This window comes from Sceloporus occidentalis, unplaced genomic scaffold, assembly GCF_023333645.1.
Source record: "Sceloporus occidentalis isolate IW3139 unplaced genomic scaffold, rSceOcc1.0.p SCAF_4, whole genome shotgun sequence".
NCBI lineage: Eukaryota > Metazoa > Chordata > Lepidosauria > Squamata > Phrynosomatidae > Sceloporus > Sceloporus occidentalis.
Window position 1 is genome coordinate 58359216 of NW_028316984.1, and position 24310 is coordinate 58383525.

General features: G+C 41.3%; 1 pseudogene; it reads left to right on the forward strand.

The window, feature by feature from the left end:
• Nucleotides 1–24310, forward strand: part of LOC149313892 (von Willebrand factor D and EGF domain-containing protein-like) — a 349914-nt pseudogene that overhangs the window by 126820 nt on the left and 198784 nt on the right.

The window sequence follows — 24310 nt, forward strand, 5'->3', positions numbered from 1 at the left end:
CACAGCCATCAACAAAAATTTGCTCCATCTGGTGGACCCCACCATCACACAGCCAACACCTGCTGAAATCCCTTCTTTTATACACCATTAAAGGTACAGGAGCCCTCACCTGTATTTTTTATGACAACCCTAGTGGAATTATGGAGTCAAAAGGGGCCCTATAAGGCCATTGAGTACGTACACACACACAGTAAAAATTCCAGCTAGAGCAACGCCAGAAGGTAGATACCTAGCCTCTCTTTGAAGATGACCAGAAAAGGGGACTACACTCGGTTATTGTTTCCATTGCCAAAGCATTCTTATTGTCAAGAAGTTCCTGCTAATGTTCAATAAAAATCTACCCTTCTGTATCTAAAAACCATTAGGCCTGGTCTTATCTTCTAGGGCAGCAGAGAACCCAGAGAGCCTTTTGGATATTTAAAGTATAAAGTTGTGTTGCCTTTCAGGAGTTATTTCAAGTTATTTCTGGTGACCTAAGGTGACCATATCACAGGGTTTTCTTGGCAAGTTTCATCAGAGATGGTTTGTCATTGCCATCCTCTGAGGCTGAGAGAGTGTAACACCATTACTTTATTATTTTTAGATTTTATTGTCTGTAATTTTAATGGATAGAATTGTTTAATCCTTTTTTAAGGGGGGTGGAAATTGTATATATTTTATTTTTTTAAAGGTTGTACGCCGCTTTGATTGTGGTAACAAGTGGGATATAAATAAAAGGGTTTTTTTTTCTCTCTGTGTGTGTGTGTGTGTGTGTGTGTTGTGTGCCTTCAGGTCATTTCTGGCAATCCTATCACAGGGATTTTTGGCAAGATTCATCAGGGGGGGTTGCCACTGCCATCCTCTGAGACTGAGATAGTATGACTTGGGTATGTGTACGTTGTGTGCGTTCAAGTTGTTTCTGGTGACCCTATCATGGAGTTTTCTTGGTGGGTTTCATCAGAGGTGGTTTGCCATTGCTGTCCTCTGAGGCTGAGAGAGTGTGATTTGCCCACATTTACCAGGTGGGTTTGTGTGGCTGCATGGGAAATTGAACCATGTTTTCCCAGAGAAATTGTCACAACCAACCTGTTACAGGATTTTCTTAGCAAGAGTTGTTAAGTGGGGTTTGCCATTGCCTACTGAGGCTGAGAGAGTGTGATTTGCCCAAGGTTACCTAGTGGGTTTCTCTTTCAAACCACGACACCATGGTGACTCTTGTTGATCATATAGCAAAGCGCAGTAACATCCCAAATCCACAAAATAGTGATATTCAGCCACTGGTGTTAGGGGCTGCATCTTCACTGCAGAAATAATGCAGTTTGTCACCACTTTGACTGCCAAGACTAAATGCTATGGAATTCTGCGATTTGTAGGCTGGTACGATATTTAGCCAAAGATGTCTAGTACCATAATAAATGACAATTCCCAGGATTCCCTAGTACTAAGCCAGAGCAGTTAAAATGGTCTCAGACTGGATTATTTCTGCAGTGTGTTTTGGACCTCTGACTCCAGTCTCGGTGACAGTAGCTTTGTTAACCTTTTTACTCTCCTTCCTTTCAGCCTCTTGAAACGGCCTCCATTTTGAGCAGGGCTAAAAAGGATGGATTTAATATTTATATGAGTGGGTTTTTTTTAAGTTTTATCTTTTGTTTTGAACTTTTATTTGTCTGGGTCCTCAATTTTTTTCTTGCATGTTTTCTTTCCAGAAGTCCCACCCCCCAGAAATCCTGTCTCTGGCACTCAGAGTTTGGGCACTCAGTGTCTAAAAGTTTTGCCATCACATAGAGCCCTTTACTCTATTGTTAGTCATGACAGAGTAAACTCATGGAATCAATGAAGTGTTAACTCTCAATTCATCAATTGATTCAACTGGAATACTCTAGCTGCAATAACCAACCAGATTCCAACCGGTATATTTAAAGTCACTAGACAAATATAGGGCCCAAACAGTCAGGCCAAAATAAAGTTTCTTTGGTTCACTTTGGAGGTATGCTGTTTAATTGATGCATGCTTCCTAAGAGTCCAAAAGCCATGATAAATCCACACTCCAGTCCTAAGGACTGGAGGGCAGCTTTGGCATAGCTTCTGGCCTCTTAAGATGCATAGATAATGATTAAAAGAAGGAGGAAGCAAGAAAAAGAAAAAGAGATATCCCACTCAATCATTTTAAATCTTAAATAAAATAAGTACATATAGAGGAGGGTGGGCTAAGCCAGCCCCCCCTCACTGATATTTTCAATACTTCCCACACATGGAGAACAACAGTCTGTAAAGCAACATCTCCTTTATGCATGAAGACTCTCCATGCAATCAAAAACAGGGGAAAAACAAACAGCAATTCCAATTGAATGTTTCCTTACACAGAAGATAGGCTCCTCTTCAGAAAGTCACCTTCCAAGTGGAAATAACACAAGAAGGGCCAGGCTAGAATATTCCTCTTTTCATGCGTTTCCCTCATTCAAGCTTTAGAATATTTTATAATGCCCAAATAGCACTCTATACATACACACATTCATATTCACATGCCAAGTATACTACACATTCAGTATGGTAGGCCTTCTGTACATCTGCTTTGGGAGCCAGTATATACCATAATCAGTGTGGTCCTGTTTCAAATGTTGATGTTTTCATGTATTGAATTACTGTTTTTTATTGTTGGTTTAGTTTTAATATTGTACTTGTGTTATATGTATATTGTGAACCCCTGGGAGCCTTTATCCAATAAAATAGTACAACATAAACTTTAAAATAGATGGGAAGATACTGCTGAAGTATGGGTTTTGTTTTTATTGCTGTTATTTTTTTCTCCACGTAATGGTTTTGTGGGAGTTTTAAAATTTTATGTGTGGTTGTTACAATAGCACCAATTATTTTTACCACAGATGAAAAATCATCTAACTTCAATAGATTATAAAGACACTCAAACAAGTAGCCTCTCAAATGTTTTATGAATGCAGACAATATGTTCATGCACATTCTAGATAAAATGGCACAAAGGACTCCAGACATAGCTCTTTCAACACGCCAGGTGGATCTAGAACGTAAGCACTGCATGGAAAGCATCTGTGCAAGAGCACTGTTAATAGTAAGAGCTGTGAATTACTTTGTTGGGGAAGGAAATCTTGAGGTTTATCGCATGCACTTTTTGGTCTGTTCTGGGTATGGGCTGGAAACACACGTGAGCAAGGGAAAATGGATTTTATCACACGCTAAATTGTTGGTAAGCTGTTGCCATGCCATCATCGAACCATAACCCATCCTCGAGCCAGGCTCAGCCACCTAATTTTTCACTGTTGGAAAGCTTCTGGTGTAGGAAAATTGGGCAGCTTAGCCTGGTTTGGGGATGGATGATGGTTGGGTGATGTCATGGCAATGGCTTGCCAACAGTTTAGTGTGCACTAAAAACCATTTTCCTTCACTCACACATGAACCCAGCCCACAGAATCATACAATCATACAATCGCAGAGTTGGAAGACACCACAAGGGCCATCCAGTCCAACCCTTGCCATGCAGGAAATCTCGATCAAAGCATCTCCGACAGATGGCCATCAAGTTTCTCTTTAAAGACCTCTAAGGAAGGAGACTCCACTACACTCCGGGGAAGTGTGTTCCACTGTCGAACAGCCCTTACTGTCAGGAAGTTCCTCCTAATGTTCAGGTGGAATCTCTTTTCCTGTAGACTGCATCCATTGTTCCAGGTCCTAGTCTCTGGAGCAGCAGAAAACAAGCTAGCTCACTCCTCAATATGACATCCCTTCAAATATTTAAACAGGGCTATCATATCACCTCTTAACCTTCTCTTCTCCAGGCTAAATATCCCCAGTCATTCCTCATAGGGCATGGTTTCCAGACCCTTCACCATTTTAGTCGCCCTCCTTTGGACACGCCCCAGTTTCTCACCATCCTTTTTAAATTGTGGTGCCCAGAACTGGACACAATATTCCAGGTGAGGCCTGACCAGAGCAGAATAGAGTGGCACTCTTACTTCCTTTGATCTAGACACTATACTTCTATTGATGCAGCCTAAAATCGCATTGGCCTTATTAGCTGCCGCATCACAATATTGACTCATGTTCGACTTCTCTTCTACTTGGACTCTCAGATCCCTTTCACATGTAGTCTCTTTCAGCCAGGTATCACCCATCCTATATCTGTGCATTTAATTTTTCTGCCCTAAGTGCAGCACCTTACATTTCTCTGTGTTGAATTTCATTTTGTTAGCTTTGGCCCAGCTTTCTAATCTATTCAGGTCATTTTGAATTTTGGTCCTGTCCTCTCGGGTATTAGCTACTCCTCCTAGTTTGGTGTCATCTGCAAATTTGATAAGTATGCCCCCAATTCTGTCAACCAAGTCATTGATAAAGATGTTGAATAGTACTGAAACAATTTATTTATTTATATTTGAAAATATAAATATTTGCTAAAATAAATATTTGCTAAACCCCCAATAAATTCTATTGGACTTTCATCTCAGTAAGCATTCATAGGGTAAAGGTACATGTTAGTCCACAATGTTTGCCCAAGTAAACAAGAGGTTTTCACCTGTTGTCTGAAAAGGAAAGCTCAATGTACATAGGGTGCTTAGTTTCCACTGGGTTTTGGTTCCAAGACCCTCAATGGATACCAAGATCCATGGATGCTCAAGTCCTATTATATACATAGTAAAATTGTGTGCCTTATATAAAATGGCTCATCAAGGTTTGCTTTTGTAAATATGTGTGTGTTTGTGTGTGTATGTGTGTGTGTATGGCTGAAACCATGAATAAAAAAGATCCATGGATACATAGGGCCAACTATATCGGATGATCGGACTGATTTTATTTTGTGAAGCGGTGATACCAGGGCAAATACAGTACATATAAATTGTCCTTTAAATTGAGACTTTATCAAGACATAAGCACTAAGCTTGCTTTATAAGAGCTAGCCCTGGACTAAATAGTGTAATGTATATGGATTACTATGGTGCTGTATGGCCGGGCCCTATTGGGCGCCGTCGTTACGCGCGAGGGGCAGCGCTTCCTGACACGTCTTGCCCCTCACATGTAACGAGGGTGTCAAAATGGTGGTGCCCTATACACATGGGTGCCGCCATTTTGACGTGATGGACGCCTAGCGTCCACACATCTTGCCGCCTTCATGAAGCCGCAAGTGTGCCATTGGTGCCTTGCGGCGTCATAATGGCACCGCAGAAAGAAGCCGCTTTTTGCGGCTTCTTTTTGTTGCACAAGGGAGCCGCGCAGTTTATCTGCTGCAGCTCCCTTGCGCAACAAACGAGGGCGGCAGGAGACTGCTCTTTTGGGCGGTCTGTATCCCACCTAAATTAGCAATTTTTACTTAATAAAGGAAATTAAGCTGGGACTATTTGGTAGATGCTTTCTTGTATTAGACTAAAACAAAACTTCCCCTTCTTGACCTTTTAACCATGTAGTTTAAGATGCTTCTCATTTTTCTCATCAGTTAAAAATTGTGAGAATAGTATACCATCATAAGACTTATTTGGTGTTTCTGGTATTTCCTAAATGAGGGTAATCAGTACTCGGAATAGAGCTAAAATTGTAACTCAGGAAATTGAAACTTTAAGGAGTACAGTAGACCTTTCTGGCACCTCTTAGTAGTAGCAAACTAATATAATATGTAGTGCAGATATACCTTATGTCTGGGTCCAGTCTATTAAAAATGACAATTTAGTTATATACCTAAAAATATGTGTGAAATAACCTTACACATGCATGAATAATGCTATGAACATTTATTTAGAGGTCTTCTGAATTTGACAAGAAACATGTATGAAAATATTTGCTTATCATCGGCTAGAAAGCTAAAATCCTGCACTGGAGATATATAGATAGATAGATACACACACACACATATGGGGGGATTGCAACACTAAATCATTGTAAGTGAATATAGATTTCCCTTCCAGTGACTAACCCTCTTCCATACAAGTTTGCAGTCATAACTAGCAAGCATATTTGTTTATCCACTAACAAGGTTTTCATGTACAGTATATTTAATTATATTATAAGTGTCTAAAAGTGAAGCCAAGTTAAGGCTGTACTTAAAAATCTGCATGTTATATTATTTAATCATTCAGAGTACATGCCATAAAATGTAAGGTCAAAGTACATAGACTTGATTGCTGCTAAACTATGATAATGAGCTACTCTTGCAACGTGCCTTAGACTAGATATAAGGGTTTAAAACTGATGTTATTTAACCAAGTTCTTTCATTTTAGTATGAAATATAGCTTGTGTGTTAAGGAGAAAGTTTCAAAGTTGCAATACCAACAAAGGAACTCATTATTTATGGAAGTTTTGCCTTAGGAATGCTTGAGGAACTAAACTTGCATTATGATACAAAGTGACCTCAGCTTTGTCTTCTGGACTAAGGTGCAGATCAGAATGTAGGGCTCCATATATCATCATGTGAGCAGTGTTCTGCTTGTGCAACAAAACTTCCTCTTTTTCTATTCTTACCCTCCTGTCCTCTTGTTCTTCTGGCCCCTTTCATCTATTCTGGAGGGCTGCAACCTTCATCTGCTCTGGAAGGCTGCAAACTAGTGGTGCCCAGGGAAACTTGCACACTCAGAAGTTTATATTTCATCAATAGACATGCGACAATGGAAATAACCCTTACCTATCTACTAGCTTTTCCAGTTATTCAAAGCATTTATGTATCACTGTTCAACTGTTCAAGGCTCCCAAGGTAATGTATAATGGGTTAAAAAAAACTTTTATAGCATTCAATACTTGAATTAAAAACTTTTAAAAAATAGACTCAGACACTCTTTAAAATAATTTAAGGTGAAGACTTAGCACTATCATAGCAACCCCCCCCCCCTTGCATTTCAGAACTGAAGGCCATGTTAAACAACACCACTGTAGCTGTCTGCTGGAACTCAAAAGATATGGTGCCAGCCTCAATTACCTTGGGGGGAAATTCTACAGTCAAGGTGCTGCACTGAAATGCTCTACCATATGTGCCAACCCACCTAACTTCATAGGGTGGTAAGACATGCAACAGGACCTCCACTGAGGCTGTAAAATTTCAGGGAGGCTTGTATTTAGTCTATCAAATTGCCCAAGGCTATTTAGGACTTTGTAAGTCAAAACCGGCGTCTTGAATTGATCTCAGAAACAAATTGGCAGCCAGTGAAACTCCTTGAAAACCAAAGTAATGTGTTGTTTATATGGTGGCAAGACTGTTTAATCAACAATCTTGCCACCACATTTTTTATTAGTTGTAACTTCTGAATCTTATTTAAGGTCAGTTCCACATAGAACTGGAAGCTAAAGGTAAAGGTATTCCCTGTTGACAAGGTTGTCAAGTTGTGTCCAACCATAGGGGGTGGTGCTCATCTCCATTACTAAGCTGAAGAGCCAGCGTTGTCAGAGACTACTCTGTGATCATATGGCCAGCATGACTGCACAGAATGCTGTTTACCTTCCCACCAGAGTGGTACCTATTTATCTACTTGCATTTGCATGTTTTCAGACTGCTAGGCTGGCAGATGCTGGGACTAGTGATGGGAGCTCACCTCATCATGTGGCACCAGGGCTTCGAATTGCCAACCTGCTGATCTTGCAATCAACAGAGTCAACAGAGTCAGTGTCTTAACCACTTGAGCCACTGCATCCATTTGGATACTACCAGTGCATATACTACTGTGGCTAAATTATCACTGACCACAAAAGGCTACATCTGAATGACCTTTTAAAGCTGTCCCAAACTCTCTGGAACAGGGATCTCAATTGGATCTAAAGTGACAAAAATGGATCAAAGAGTATTCCTAAAACTACGTACCTACTTATTCAGGGAGAGTTCAACCCCATCCAGGGCAGCTAGTTTACTCGATTCCTGGACCTGAGAACCATCAATCCATAGAGTCAATAGGATTCAGCTTCACTTCATCAGGTCTCAGCTAGTTCATTACAGCATCCAGACACTGCTCAAGCATCTGTATACCTTTAGATGTCTCTGATGACAAGACGTAAAGCTGAGTGCCATCAGCAAACAGATTGTACCCAACCACAAAACTCTCAATGACTTCTCCCAGCAGCTTCATATAATAAATAATAAAAAATACAATTTTTATTTGTATCCCGCCTCTCTATCAAAGATAATTGAGGCAGCTTACATATTAAAACTCCATAAAAATCTCAATACCCCCTCCTCTCCCTCCCCTAAAACAGAATTAAACAATGAAATATTAAAATAATCTAAAAATAGAATAATCCAATTAAAATAGACTACGAGGGGTTAGGCAAGGGGCAGTCGATGGGGTAAACATATTGGATATAAGGCTGGGATTGCTATTCGGGGAAGGCCTGCCAGAAGAGATCCATCTTGACAGCCTTTTTAAAGCTGTCTAAGCTAGTAATAAGATGGATCTCCTCTGGCAGGCTATTCCATATAGATGTTGAGCATCATGGGAGAGGAGCCCTGTGGCACCTCCTAGGTTAATGGTCATGAATCTGAATAATAATCCCCCAATGCTACTCTCTGGAACTGGCCCTGCAGATAGGAACAGAACCATTGTAATGAGTGCCTCTGTTTCTCCTCTGATAGAGCTGCTTTAGCGAGATATCATGATTAGTGGTATGAAAAGCCACTGATACATCCATCAGCAGAGTAGCACACATCCTGTCTTTCACCTAGAGTAGGCTATCAGTAAGAGAGACTAAGGCCATTTCAGAGCTAGGCACTGTTCTGAAACTGACTCAGATAATGTGTCACCCACATGAACTACCTTTCCCAAATAGAGGATATGAGGATAGGGTGGTAACATACTTGGGTCCTGGGAGGACCTCTTTAGAAGAGGGTGTATCACAGCCTCCTGAAGGTAGGAAATGCCTCTTGATGATGCAGCAAGGTATTTATCACTCCCTGGACCCACCTGTCCAGTCTTCTCCTACTATATTCTTACAAACAACATGACATGGCCCAAGTTTTGGAACAAACTAATTCTAGTGTATTGTCCACATCATAAATCCATAACAACAGAAATAAATCACATGAAACAGAATCAGATAAAGCAAGGGGCACTTCCTCAGACTGTACAATAACTATGACATCAAGTTCTAAGTGAATACAACCCATTTTCTCATTCAAGTGTCTGGCAAACTTGTTACAGCAGGCAACTGAGGACCACTGCTGGTCTCTCTGAACCTGATCCCAATAGGCTTCAATTTTTCACCATTTGAAATATTTCTGATGTACAAACATGTTGAGGATGCAATAGTTGAGACATAATACTGGAGGCATAGTATAATTTTTAAAAATGAACCTCACTGTTGCATAAAATGTACATGATCTTTGGTCATAGTTTTCCTGTGATCTATGCCCCATTAAGCTATTATCCAGCCTGCTTCACTGCCTATAGATTTTCTGTATATCAAGTCTTCTGGGTTCCACAAGGCTAGATTATGCTTCTAGGAGGAATTAAATCTGAAACTGTCATTGTTTATTCATCCTATTTCTTAGACTGAGCGAATGAGGGCCCTTGTCATTTGTCAGCTAATTCTGTCTTGTGCCTAGGACTCCATTATTAACCTCTGGTCAGCTGAGTGCCCAAGCCACAAGGGTGGTTAAAACAGATAGGCTGAGTCAACATCAACACTCCACTTAAGCATTCTTAAGTACTAGATTTTCAGGATATTTATGTGGGAATTGAGCAGGGTTTTTTTAAAGGCTATTTCAGAGAGAGAGGGGAGATATAGATGATAAAGATAGATATAGATACAGATACAGATATGCATACATATACATTCCCTTTAGGGAGAATCACAGACATAGCAACGTGTGAGTGCTTAGTTTCATTATTTTTTAACATTGCATGTCAGGCATCATTCATATCATTACACTGCAGGATACGAGTATTAGAATGTTACACATTTCATTAGGAGTTAGCTCTGATCTCTTTGCATTTCTTTAACAGGATCACTAATAATCAACACATGTAAGAACATTATTTTCTAAGCCATTTAACATGGTCTTTTATCCACCATATAGGACAATCATCATATTATTATTATTCCATAATTTTATAGTTTCCTGTAGTGACTGTTAAGGCATAATACTGACATTTTATAAAGCCTTTTACACATGCACAATCCTGTCCCTTATACCATATGAATAATCCTCTTAATGATATAATTTAGCCAATTATCCATGACAGGTATACATTCTCCTCTATTGCCACTCCAAGATTAATCTCCTTGAGCATTGTTAAATCTTAACAGCATCCATTACTACATAAACATCTATCTTATTAGCCTTACCAATACTAGCATAAATCAACATCTTAGGGCAGAATGTTATGGCCAATTATAGATCTATCAGGTTATCAGGAACATGTGTAGCTTGAAGGCAATGTTGTTGGCTTCTCCTCTCACGTTGGAGACATATCCAAAGGCAATCTGGTGAGAACCTTCTCTAGGCTTCTTTTTATTCTCTCTTACATCCAGTCAACTAATTGGTTGATTGTTCAACATAAACTGTATTAGAGAAATTACTACCTTTGCTTATCTTCTTTGTACATTTGTTGTGTGGCTTCCTGTCTGCAACCAGTACCTAGAAGTTTTATCTTGTGATCATTGTGCCTAGGTTATTATAGATCACCTCCTACCCACAGGGTTAGTAGGAAGTTATGTCTTCCTACTATTACCTGTGTACAACTGTGGAAGTGATTGTTATCTTGTTGACATTTCATAACATCTGGCATTTATCCCAGATTATATCTATTGTCTTAATGACACATACACACAGGCTCACCAATCTAATAGCCAGAATTAGATTTTATGCAATTTATTTTACACTTTATATGCTGTACTGGGATAAATTCCATCCTTTAAAATCATACGAGTGGGCCCAAAAATTGTATTATGCATTATGGTCAATAAATATTAATATTAGACTCTAATGGATAAGACAGGAAAGTTGTCTAGACTGCCAAGGTAGGACCAGTGGTCTGAATCCCTATCCATCTTGACAAGAGTCAAATCTCATTTCAAAATTGTAAATTGGAAATTCCCTCCGTCCCCTGCTCCTGCTGACAAGAAAATGGTTCCATTAATGAGAGCAATCAAGGCTTAAACTGTCTTGTCTACCTCCATTGAATGGAGACTCTGTAAAAACATGCTCAGACTGGAACTGTCCTCCCCCAGATTATAAGTTTCTCTATAGTGGTCAGGGAAATTTTTTTTACTTCTTTTATCATATTGTAAAGCATTTACTTAAAGACTCTTTTGCAATGAAGGATATTGCATAGGCTTTATATAGCTATAGAGTCAATATAAGATTAAAAAATAACATTTGCAATGATAATAAGCAGAACCTAGGATAATGAACCATGTTTTAGAAATTATTTTTAAAGGTAGAGTTTTATTCAGCCATGAAAGTAAAATAAATCTCATAAAGTTTTATGAAAAATATCATTGCTGCTGTCATCATCATCATCATCATCATCATCATCATCATTGTCACCATTGCACTCTTCCTCAAACTGTATGCATTATACACTCGTACAACTAGTTTACAGTTCAAGACCTACCCACAGAGAATTGCTGCTCTTTCACTGATCCAGACAGCATCACTTTTGATGGATGGTGATTATTCTTTCATGAAAGTATTTACTTGTATCATGTTTGTTAAAAATGGTATTCTATTCAGCTATATAGGATGTTATTTTCAAATCAAAGAGTAATCTCATACAGGAATTTCCTTAATACTAAAAAGGCCATTGGGTAATCGTCACTTGTGGATCCATTCAGAATTGCTAAGTTCAGCTTTGTAAAAGTTTGCACTAAACACAACCCTCTATAGGAAAGGGCCATTGGCTGGGATTTTATTCAGGTAATAAAACCTTATGATAGCCTCACTTTAGGGTTGCTAAATCGGAAACAACTTGAAGGCACGCAACAACCACCACCACAACAACAATAAAATAATTTTTATTAGACCACTTTTGGTCCCATAGAGGAGAAAAACAGGATATTAATCAACTAATTAACATTTTCTTTGCTGAAATAAAGCTGTGATTGATGATCATCTTGATCCTTTTGTCTCACCCAGATTAGCAACATGGATTTACAGGATTAGACCATAAGAATGAAATCCTAAAAACAATGGCTCTGTGAATGTTTATTTCAAACTTTTCATTAATTTCAGTAGCGATTGCCTGATAATTAGAGTGAGTTAGTACTGCAATCTCCTGTGAAAACAAGATTACACTTTTGGAAAACGTTGAAAGTAGCTTGCCCAACTATGTACAAAAAGCCAGTCTACTGTGAGCACTGTGCATAGAATCAGCATTCATGGTAGCACCTCAGCACCTGTCATCCACAGCAAAGTGTAAGTGCCTTCAGGAGTTACTAGGTTGGAGCATGGCCCTGAGCAATTACAAGATCAGCTCCACAGTGAACTCTGAAAGACTGAAGCTCATTTGCAGGGGGGCAGAGAAAACATTCCAAATTGTTCAGTGCGTAGCCATATGCCAGCTGCAAATCCAGTTAACAGTAAAACTTACATTTATAGCAAAGGTGTTCAGAAGAAGAAGAGAAAATACGACTTCACTTTAACAGGATTCTGGCGGAGCCCTAATTTTTCATATGAAATGTTCACCTAGCCATAGTCAACCTTGTAAAAGTAGGTGATTAGTCACAGAAGATGTTATTTGAGCACTGATTTTGCTTTGAAGAACACCATACTGTAAAGCATCCAGTTACAACTAAAACATATTTATTAAGGCCTGGAGGCAGAGATATTTTCCCACTTACTTTTATCAAATGTTTATCCTTCTTATCCATGCCTGTTGCCATAGCAGCAGGTCTTAGACAGCTATGAGCGCCTCACATGAATTCTTATGCACTCGCAGCTAATAACTCCAGTGGTGTTCTTTGCTTATGTTGATGAAAAAGTGCTTCCTCACCAAGTGTTTATTTTCTTTTCCCTCCGAGGCCAGCCACCATACTGGTCTAATTAAGGAGTCTTGTTGTTCAGTGTAAAAATGAGCAAACCAAAACAGTGAGGCACATCATTCCATAAATCCTTCCTTTATGTTGTTCTTTTGATTGCTTAGGCGTTATGATAACTACATGCCTGGAACTTTTGTTCTGTACAAGAGCCTTAACTGCATGTTTGAGGTGCATGTACGTCACTGGCACTGCAGCAGCCATCACCTCTCAGTTGCTTGTAGCTGTGGTGCTGAGGCACAGGAGGATAATGATATTGTCATCCTCAACATGTGCAACAGGCAGTTGCTAGAAACCCAACCTCAGCTGGTAATCAAAAATATTGGAGGTTCATCACAACAAACTGACAGAGTCATGGAGTCCTATGGAGGCAAAAAAAATAACTGTGTGTGTATCAAATTACTTTTCTTTTTGATAATAATTACATGTTTGACGGGGAGTCAGGCATTTAAACAGAGACAAAGGACAGACAGCTGGATTTTATAACACAGGAATGGAAAAGTCTTAGTAGTCCTTTCTAAATTGAGTCACCAGTCCTTATTCATGTATTTAGTGGCATCCCTACTCCATGTGTCTCCTGGTGCAAGGGCAGGGGGTGAGGGCTGTCGGATAACTGTGGTGGTCAAAAGGTCACACTCACTCCTTCTCCTTTGCCCTTGAGGAAAGCATTGCTGTCGGAGCAAATCAGGGCCAAATGCATTCAGCCTATTCTTTCCCTGCAGTGGCAGTGACCTTCTCATGAAGAGACTGCCACCACCACAGCAAAGCAGGGCCAGATGCACTCTCACAAGTTCTTGTCACAGCCTCATTCATTGGAGTGTGTGTGTCATCATCCTTGTGCCCTGGTTGCCAGATAAAGCCATTTCCTTTGCCAGATCCAGCAGCTGGCTTTAGGTGAATGCAGAAGGTAGGTAGGTCAAGAAAAATTGCATAGCTTATGTCTTCTTAATTAAATAGCTTATCAGGTTCAAGTGAGTAAATTTAGAGATACCTGTAAGAATACTCTTGATAAGAAATGCTTATCCAGTTTTAGTCTGATTGAAGCTAGCCTAGTATTTCCAGAATAAGAATGTGGCCCATTCCTTGTCTTTGATCTGAATAAGTTTTTCCCTACTTTGAAAGGGCCTGAGGCACTTCTGCAATAAGAAAACAAGTGTTCAGTTCCGTTTAAAATACAGCACAATCACCATCTTTTAAAACTGGTCTTACAGGGAAAATGAAATGCTTCCTTCAAACTGAAAGAGATGCTTTTAACATCTTGACAGTTTATAAAAGAATGGGGTGGGGGAATATCAAGTTAAGAGAATAACATAGTCTTATGGTTGTATTGACAGTTTCACCGGATAGACTAACACTAATAAAGCATGAATATAATCACCAATCTCAAATAGTAATTATCCCAATGTTTCCCACACACACACTAAGAGCATTAGTAAATAAAAGATTCTTAGACATAAGTATAAAAAATATTTTACACAATGCTCTTTGTTGTATTTAAAACAATAGGCTCAAATCAATCTGCATAAAACAAAATAACTGTTGGCCTTTGTTGTTCGTTTTGTGTGTGAAATATTGTTAGCATGTTGTGCATGTGCATACATTCACACATAACACATGTTTTATGTTTAGTTTGGTCTCTGGGGGTGGGGAAAGGCAGTCGCTACCAACTTTGACTCTAGACAAATATGTGCAGTTGAGATTTGGCTAAAATTTTGGGGCATCAAAGGGGTTGTGGTAGATTTTTAAGTCCCACCCACTTTCTCCATAATTCTAACGCTGATGCACTTGAGTGTAGTAATTCATTATCACTAGTAAAACAGTCTGTATTTTCAGATGCATTCTATTCAATGGGGTGTCTGCTTCTCCAGATCTCATTCCTTTCAGGAGTATTTGTTCGAGCTGATGTAAGTGACTGGGGAATGAGTTTGACAGTAAGGGCACCAAGCATTGATTTTAACAGCACCAGAGGTTTATGTGGCATCTTTGACAGGAATAGTCAGAGTGACTTCCACAGGACTGATGAGAGCCCTTTACTTTCTTGCAACAATAGCTCATCTGAGGAGGACTTCATAGAAACTTGGAGGTAAGATTTCCAATGGTAAGGGATGCACCAAAAATGAGCCACCATTATAAAAGTATTCTATACAGGTTCTTTTTAAAAGTATTCATTTAACAATCCAACGTAGAGCTCTGTTGTACACTGACAAAAGGAAATGCACAGACCTTTGAGACACCTCAAATCGATCTGCATAGTACTGGGAAGAGAGAAGTTTTCTGTTCACAAATGATGTCGTATAACCAGCTGAGCTGAGATCTTTCTCAGTTGTTTGAAACCACAGTTCCCGACCCACACAGCAAAATTCAAACTCCCAATCAAACACATAAAGTAAAGAGTTGACATTTTTTCTTTTTAAATTTCTGAACACTGCATACAAGTATATGACTGTGGAGTTCAATGGTTAATTTTGAGATGTGACAAAATTTGTAGGGGAAAATGATAATATTTAATGTATATTCTCATAAAGTTCCACTGGCACTGTCGCTCAGATTCCATCCAGAGCACTGAAGGTGAGCATGTTCCAAATCACCATTTCAAAAAATAAAAAGGAAAAATGATTAAAAATACCAAAATAGAATCCAACTCCAATCATTCAAATTCATAATTTCCCTGCCTCAATATTAAAATACTTTCTGGTGTTGAAGCCAGAATGATTTATAGTGGTGGACACAGATACATACCATTCTGAAATAATCTCAGGTCATTTTGCCAAATATTTTATGCATATCTGACAATATTGCTTCTCCCCGACCATTTGGGCTGGGGAGGAGATTTTGCTGGCCTCTCATTAGAGACCAGCATGTTAAAGGAAAACAGCCTGCTCTGCTGGCTGTTGGGAGAGGAGGGGAAGGGGTTTAGCTTGCTTGGGGCTTCCCTGCCCAAACTCCTCTCACTTGGCTTCAAACGCTGGAGCAGGAAGGAGGCCTGAGATGCCTGTTCCTGCCCAGCACTCCTTTGGCCGGCCTTGGAGAAGAGGGGCCTGAAAGCCAGCTTGATTCAGGATAAGCCAGCAGGAAGCCAGCTGGCCTGACTGTGGGAAGCCCTTGGCTGGACAAGAGATCTCTGGAGGCTAAGTGATGGGGCTGGGAAGGGGGCTTGGGTCCTTCTTCACAGCAGCCCTCAGTTGGGCCTCTGGGGGAGGAAGAGAATATCCCCTTCAAGTTCTGTGCCTGCTACCTTCCTCCCCCTGTTAATAGTTTCAGTAGCAGCCATTTGGTTTGAGGCTTGGAAGCCATTTTGTATTGCCAGCCATTTCATATAGCTGCCTTGCAGCCTTGTTGTGGGAAGAAGGCCTGGGGCTCAGTGAGGAGGGTCCTTCCACTGCAGAGGGCCCCAACTTTACATAACAATCCTCAATCAGACCTATTCCACTGATACCTTAAAGGACTCAGATCCTGTCTGATGTTGGGAGCTAAGCAGTGTCTGCCCTGGTTAGTATTTGGGTGGGAGGCTGGCAGTGCTGCAGGCTATATTTCAGAGGAAAGAAGTGGCAATGCCACCTCTGAGTCTTATTTTAGGCTAAAAATGTTCATGCTAAGCTGGGTTTGCCCAGATGGTTTTTGTAGGGGAGTGTGCCCATAAACACAAGAGCAGCTGGTGTTTCATTCACTGCTGGCTGCCTCCCTTGCTGCTGAGAAGTGTGGCAGCCATTTTCTATTGGCAGCCATTTTCTATAGCTGCATTTGCAGCCTTCTTCTGGGGAGGCCTGTGGCTCAGGGAGGGTGCTATGCATCTCCAGGGGGCCCTAGTTTGGCATAACAATCTCTAATCAGTCATTTGGGAATAAAAGTTTTCATGCTAAGCTGGTGTTTAATTCATTCTATAACAGCATTCAGTGCTGGCTACCCTCCCTTGCTGATTTGGTTGAGGCTCAGTAGCCATTTTGTATTGGCAGCCAGTTTATATAACTGCATTCCCAGACTTGTTTGGGGAGGTCTCTGACTCAGTTGTGGGTGTCAAGCAACTATAGAGGGCCTCAGAGTGCCATAACAATCTGTAATCAGTCATTTTGGGGGGGGAAAAAAATTCATGCTAAGCCAGGTTGGCCTGGACATTTTTTGGGAGGGAGTCTGCAAATAAACGCAAGGGCAGCTGGTGCTTAATTCCCTTTATAACAGCATTCTGTGCTGGCTACCCTCCATTACTATCAGTGTGGCAGCCATTTTTTATTATTATTATTATTATTTCCCCAGCCATTTATTATTGTCACATTGTCAGCCTTGTTGAGAGGATGTCTGTGCTTCTACAAGGGGTGTCATACAACTTCAGGGGACCCCAGTTCCACATGTCAAGTGTTAATCAGCCATTTTCAAATTAATTTTTATGCTAAGCTGGGTCCAGTATGGATGATATTTGGAGGGGAGTCCACCGCTAAATACAAGGATGGCTGGTGACACAAACATATACATTCATTAATGTTGGGATGGGTGATATATTATGCAATTCAAGTTTGTTCTGTTCAGTATGGCCTTTGTTTTTTGGAGCACATCCTTATAATAGGAACGATCATTTACTCAGTTAAAGTAATTGCTAATAGCTCCAAAGAAAGGAATAGAGGGAGAAGGGCCCTGCCCCCAAAGAGGAAGATAGTGATAAAGATATTCATTGGGATTCAGTGCTATCCAGGTTGCAGGCTTTGGAATCTGAGAGGGTGGAATATGTTCCAAATGCATCTTCTGGGCATATGTCAGCTGTGATGTTGGAACAAAAGAGATTATTTAACAAAGTTTGCTCTCGTCTTACTCCCCTTGAGCAGTTACAAGCCCAAGATGAGGGTTCTTCACAGTCAATGTGTCAGGAGGCTTCCAGAGGGTCAGCGAACTACAGTGGATGGTAATGTTTCAGACATTTCACCAGGTGAGGAACTTGAGCAACAGTTTCTTTCATCACTGGTCACTTGACCACGGGGTGCAGGCCAGTTGCAGGCTGTATCACAGCCTAACCCCATACCTGGGACTTCCATGGCTACAGGGGTGCCATCTTCCCCTTCTGCTAGGCCTACACAAGGTGAGCGCTTGCATAGTGAACATCTGGTCCAGAAAATGCCTATTTTGTCTTCCTTTCATGGTTCAGGACCAACAAGCCAACAACAGAAACTGTTATGCTGGGAGTTTGGCTCACAGGGTGTCTGTAACTGAAAGCCCTGTGGGTTTAAGCATGAATGCTCATTGTGTGGAGGGAATGAATCCTTTAATAACTGCACCCTGATAAGGGGACAAATGGGACATAAGGACCAAGATACAAGAAAGGTAGGTGGCCCTGCCACCCCTGCTACAAAAGGGACCTAGCTCATTAGATGCTGATACCCTCTCTATCTGGCTGAAATGTTATCCCATCAGAGAGGCTGCATTGTTCTTGTTAAAAGGTTTTACTTATGGTTTAAAGATCCCCTTTTTGTGATATTTCGTCCCCCTTTCTGGCTCCTAACTTAAAATTAGTTAGGCAAATGGGAGACCTGGTATATAAATGATAATCAAGGAAGTTTCCAAAGATAGGTTGATTGGACTCTTCCAGGAACCTCCTGTTCCAGACCTGTGGGTCTCTCCATTGGGATAGTCCCTAAGAAGACACTGGGGAAATTCCAGCTTTGACATCATCTTTCTTTTCCCAAGAGAGGCTGTGTTAAGGATGCCATTCCACACCAATTGGCTACTGTTAAATATATCTCTTTGGCACTTCCATGAGGGAAGTCAGCAAATACGGATTGAAAGCAGAGTTGGCAAAATGTCATATTCAGCGTTTCTCCTGTTGCCAGTTCACCCAGGCAAATTTGATTGGTTAGGTTTTAGTTTTGGTGGTACATTTTATATGGATCTGACACTTCCTATTGGGTGCTGAATGTCTTGTTCAATTTTTCAAATGTTTAGCACATTTTTGAAATGGGTGTTTAAGACCAAATTGGGCTTAAAAGGGGTTATACATTATTTAGATGATTTCCTGTTCATGGGGGCATCTAGCTCTGGACAGTGTCTCCAATTACTACATTGTTTTGAAACATTAGAAGGAGAGTTGGGGGTTCCTTTCTCACCAAAGTAAGACAGAGGGCCATGCCAATAGCTTACCTTCCTAGGTAAAATTATAGATACGGTTAACCAATGCTGGTAGAGGGTCAACTGCTTTGCTTCCCTTAGAAAGGCAACACTAAGGGAATTTCAAGACCTCATTGGCCACTTTAATTTCGACTTTAGGGTTGTGGCCCCAGGTAGGGCCATCTTAAGATGTCTCTGTGATGCCTTTGGTGGGATTTCACACCCTTACCATAGGACAAGGTTGATGCAAACTATCCACCATTTGATCTATTCTTAGATAAGTTCAGTGGTATAACCATTTGGAGAGAGGTTAAGAAGCTAGATGCCCAGCTACATATTTTCTGATAATACAGGTTCAATAGGCTTTCTAGTCCACTTTTTGAAAAGATGGTATGCCCACAGGTGGCTTGTGCAATAATTAGAATCAGATATTACTTTAGACTTAACATTCTTGCAATTGTTCCCCATTTTAGTTGTCGTACATTTATGGACAAGCGAGTTGGCCAACTCTGGTGTGACAACATGGTGTTTGTACAAGTAGTGAGTTCACTGACCTCTAGATCACATAAAGTCATGAGATTAAAATGTGCATTCACGTTGCATTGCTTGTCGCATAACATTCTCTTCACAGCCTCCCTGGAATTGATAATGAGATTCCTGATTCTATTTCTTGTATGCAGATGGAGCGATTCAGGCAACTAGTTCCAGAGGTGGCAGATTCTCTACACCAGAGGTGGCAGATTCTCTACACCTGATGCTAATGGACATATGGAATCTTGGCAGGGAAAATTAGTTCTGGCTTTGGGATTGTCATTGACACCTGCATCAAAGAAAACCTGTGTTGGGGCGGCCAATGAATTTATGACAGTCCAAAGATGCTCAGGGTTGGCTGACCGGTACCCTGTGTCTGTTATACATTTCTTACAGTTTTGTGTGTCCTTACATGATAAAGGATTAACAGTTTTGTCTAGACAGAACAGGCTTTCGGCTATAACCTTTTGGCTACAGCCATGGTACTTCAAGTGATTTTAGGATACATAAGCTACTGGAATGATGGTACAGGGAAGCTATAATAACTAAGGACCCACACAAGCCTCTGTCACCCAATATTTTAAAGGGTCTCAGTGTTATTTGGCCATCTCTATCCACTTCCTCTTATAAGTCAATGCTTTTCCATGCAGCCGCACTAAATGCCTTTTTTGGCATGCTGAGGATAAGCGAGCTAGTGGTAGCTTCAAGACAAGATTTCTCCAATAAGGCCCTGTTATTTCAAGATGTTACTCTATCTGAGCAGTCTATTTTCCTTTTTATCCATTCCTTCAAATCAGACCAGGCAAAAAATGACAAGGTGCTGCAACTACTATCATTCAGTGATAAATTGCTCTGTCCTGTTAGAGCTTTAGACAAATTCCTACAAGTTAAAGGTCATACCCCTGGCCCTTTGTTATGCTATTTGGATGGGCTACCAATCACCAGGTTCCAGTTTTGTTCATTTCCAGCAAGAATATTAAATTGTTTATGCCTTAACGGAGTTGTATTTGCCACATACTCCTTTTGTATAGGGGCTGCATCTACAGTGGCTGCCTTGTGCGTACATCAACGAGATATGCAGAGGATCGGTCGATGAAATCTCAGGTCTATGGGTCATGTTTGCGACCTCTGACTTATTGATGGTGTTTTTGTATGATCTGTTTCAGATGCAGTACACCCTGTGATGAGACACCGTGTGTGGATCTGCAGACACATCATGGTGTTCTGTGTGGTCCGCCAAGCCAGGAGGTGCCATTTTGGAAGCCAGCTGGGGCTATCAGATAAGGCCATTGTTGAATGGAAAGAAAAACGTGTCCTGTGGTGGCACGGGCTACTGTCTTTGGCGAAGGCCAGTTTCTGCTCCCTCTTGTTTTGGAGATACATTTGGGAGGCAATGATTTGGTTTTGTTCAAGGGCAGGGCCCTTGTTTGTCAAGCCATTCATGACATGCGGTGCATTCATGAGAGATGGCATTTCGTTATGCTGTTAGAGTCGGCGATGCTGCCACACCAAATTTGGGGCGGTGGAGGTGATCCACACCTTTACAATAGGGCCTGTAAAAGGGCCAACAATAAGATCTGCAAGGCTATGAATGGAGGACTGGGTTTCTACCTGGTTCACGATGATATCATGTTGCTTAAGCCTGAGCTCTACTGAGCGGATGGCATCCACATTTTTGAAGTGGGGAACCAGCTCTTTCTTCGAGATCTGCAAGCAGGGGTTTTGGCTGTTTGGCCAGCCTTGTGGGGGATAGGGGCTAAGCCGACGCTTGCCCCTTATCTGTGGCATAGGCGGGGGGAGATAGATGTTTCGGTGAACACCTCGGCACCCTCCTAAAGGGTGAAGCTAGGTCTCTGGAAATCACGTTTAGGTCTTGCGAGTAAACGTGAAGGAAAAGAGACTTGCTTTGGGGCTGGCTTGAGATTTAAACCCTCACTTAAGTCTGGCGAGTTAAGTGGGGGAGTCTTGGGTTGGTCTTCCGGATGCCGGCCGGGGAGCAACCCAAAGTATGGATTGCCCTTGGGGCACAGGTGTTTTCGCCCTTTGGAAGCTGGGGAATTGGTCTTGGAGCAGACCATCTGCCAGCTGTTCCTACACAAGGTTCTCCCCCCTGGTTTTTTGCAGTTCTCGAAGAAATAAGTTTAAATAAGTTGAGTTAAATAAAGTTGCCCATGTTATAACCCAGTTCTCTGTGTCTGGTCTCATTATTAATGAGTTGGTCAGCAATAGCTTACCTCTGAATCTGAACTGAGTGCAGAGCTGAGTGGGCTCCTACAGCATCATAAGATAAGATAAGCACTACATTATTATGGTAAAGATATAAAACAGCTTCTGGAGAAGCCTTAAGTCACTGGCGCTACATGGTCTCAAGATCACTGCTGTCCATTCTTGTGGTAACATCCAGGGAATAATAATAATAATAATAATAATAATAATAATAATAATAATATGTTTTATTTATATACCACTATTCCAAAGATCATAGCGGTGAACAGCAAGTAAGCTAATTAGCAAGTAAGCTAATTTGCCCCCAACAGTCTGGGTACTCATTTTAGCGACCTCGGAAGGATGCAAGCCTGAGTCGAGCTTGGGCCCTTTTGCTGGTCTTGAACTCGCAACCTTGTGGTTTCGAGTGAATGGCTGCAGTACAGGCATTTAACCACTGCGCCACCAGGGCTCCCCATATGTTTGGGAAGGAGATAAACTGATCCTGTTCAGACCAGCGAAGTATGAATCTGCTCTTGGCATCTCCCATCAAAAGAGTACTGTCATCTGAAACACTGCATTTTCTACTGCTTTCCTATAACGTTCCCATCCCCTCCCATATACAGATTTTTGTACTCACTTGCACAGAAAATGTGCAAAGTGTACAACACAATATTGTGTTGTACAAATATGTGCTGAATTGTACATATCTCTATATTTTCTACATATCATTTTTTCCTGTACTATTTTTTTTCTGTGCTGAATCCCCTTTCATCTTCTCTTCCCTTGAAATTCCACCAAATTGTAAAGCAATAAATACATTCTATTTTGTATGTTTAGAGCTCAGGAAGCCCAAGAGAGTCTTGTGACATTTTTAAAAAAATAGTATTTAAGCATTGAATCTACTCTTGAAGTGTATCAACTCCACCACAATAGGTTGGTTAGAAGGTATCCTGGTAAAAGCAAATACTCTGTCTGCTCTTCCAATGTCATGCTGCTATATTTTGTTAGCATTTATTACTATTATTATTATTATTATTAACCTTTATTTATAAAGCGCTGTAAATTTACACAGCGCTGTACATACAGTCTTTATAATTAGACGGTTCCCTGCCCTCAGGCTCACAAACTAAAAAGACACCACACAAAAGGAGAAGGGAATAGTGGTGGGGAAAGGGATGAGGTCCAGCAGTTCCTCTCTACCTCCAAGGCCTGTGGACTGGAGGGAGGGCTTGGCTTCATAATGGGTGGTTAATCTTCATCCAGGGAGGCAAGCGACAATTATGCAAGGCCTGGGAACACTTCTCTGAACAGGATGGTCTTCATCTCCATTTTGAAGCTGGTTAAAGAAGTGATGGCTCTTGTTCGCAGGGGAAGAAGGTTCCAGGAGTGAGGGGCAGCGAGTGAAAAGGGGCGAATCCGGGATGGGGCAGAGGAAATCCTGGGCTGAGACAGCAGACCTTGACTACCAGAACGGAGGGCCCTAGTGGGAAGGTGAGGAGAAAGAAGGTCTGATAAGTAAGGAGGGGCCAACCCTTGGAGGGCTTTAAACGTGGACAGCAGGAGCTTATACTGAATGCGGAAAGGGAGGGGGAGCCAGTGAAGGGATGCCAACACAGGAGAGATATGGTCAGAGTGGTGGGTGGATGTGATAATGCGTACAGCTGAATGCTGGACAGAAATTAAAGGAACAGTTGATTTTAAGGCACTGTCCTTCCTTCCTTCCTTCCCTCCTTCCTTCCTTCCTTCTTTTTTGCCTTCCATGCCTGTCCACAGTATGTACCCCCTCTGTCATCCACAGAGTTCTGCACTTCCAGCTTCACATAAGCCCTCTGTATATTTCTATGCTTGAAAATGGAAAAGAGAGAGAGGGATAGAAACAAAGGGGCTGAACAGACCAGCGTTTAACACCAGCCTCAGGGCAGAGTGGAGCCATGGGGGCCACATGACGCATGCCCTGACTCCACCCCAAAGCCGTTGTCACATGGCGTTATGGTGCTCCTTTGGTGTGGTGTTCAGATGATGCACACCAAAAGGAGCACTGGAAAGTGCCACTACCATGGCAAAGGTGTCCTTTTTCCAGCTCCAAAATGAGCAGCATTTTGCCATTCTTTTAGGGCCGGAAAAAAACCACATCATTGCTGTGGTGTGTAGTTGCTGCAGCCCCAATCCAGCGAGGACAGTGGCAGGAGGATGCCACTCCCAAGGGGTGGTCTGTTTAGCACCTAAGTCCCAATGATAATTGATGATCCTCCTCCTCAGTGCACCAAAATATAAAAGAGTTTTCTCTAAGTTACAAAGCACTGGGCATAACAAACCCATTGCTACATCCATTTAAATTACTATATACATTTTACATATGGCAAAATTGGTTTGTATGTGCACAGCATTTATTCACCCCCCACCCACCCCCAAATCAATTCTTCTGGAGTTTTGTGTTGGTGAACCTTTGAAGTCCACATTCAATAGGTTTATCCAACATTCAGTTGCAGGTGCCTCAGGCAGGAGATTTTAGATATCATGGAAGTACAGGCT